Source organism: Penaeus monodon, chromosome 28 (genome assembly GCF_015228065.2).
Source record: "Penaeus monodon isolate SGIC_2016 chromosome 28, NSTDA_Pmon_1, whole genome shotgun sequence".
NCBI classification, from domain to species: Eukaryota; Metazoa; Arthropoda; class Malacostraca; order Decapoda; family Penaeidae; genus Penaeus; species Penaeus monodon.
Window position 1 is genome coordinate 39,975,079 of NC_051413.1, and position 445 is coordinate 39,975,523.

The following is a 445-nucleotide window of genomic DNA, read 5'->3' on the forward strand; positions in this document are numbered from 1 at the left end:
TAAGACAACCTATAGTGATTAATATGAATGCTTTCTCCTCCCCCCTCTCGCGTTTTCCTGATTTAAACTGCTCCCTAAATGAATCTAGAACAAACACAAAAAAACATGACCTGTAGTTTCTAACACCGAGAGAGTATTCTTGATCGAAATTTCAAGGTCAAGAAGCGGGCCTACCTGGTGACTTCAACTCCCTGTGTAAAGTGATCCATTGATTCTGCCAGTCAGCCGACTAATTGTGTTCTTCTTTCTATGAATTTAGTTCAGTCTGTTAAGTAGTGTCGGTATCAAAGTAGTTTCATGTATTTAGTAAGAATCAAAATTTGTTACCAGCACCTTTCTATCTATAAAGTTTGAATTGTGTTTTCATTCTCTGAGAGCGAATTGCTTTGGGATACTCATTCTTTGCTGTTATTTCCATTTCTTCGTCTGTATGGTTTGATGCGAC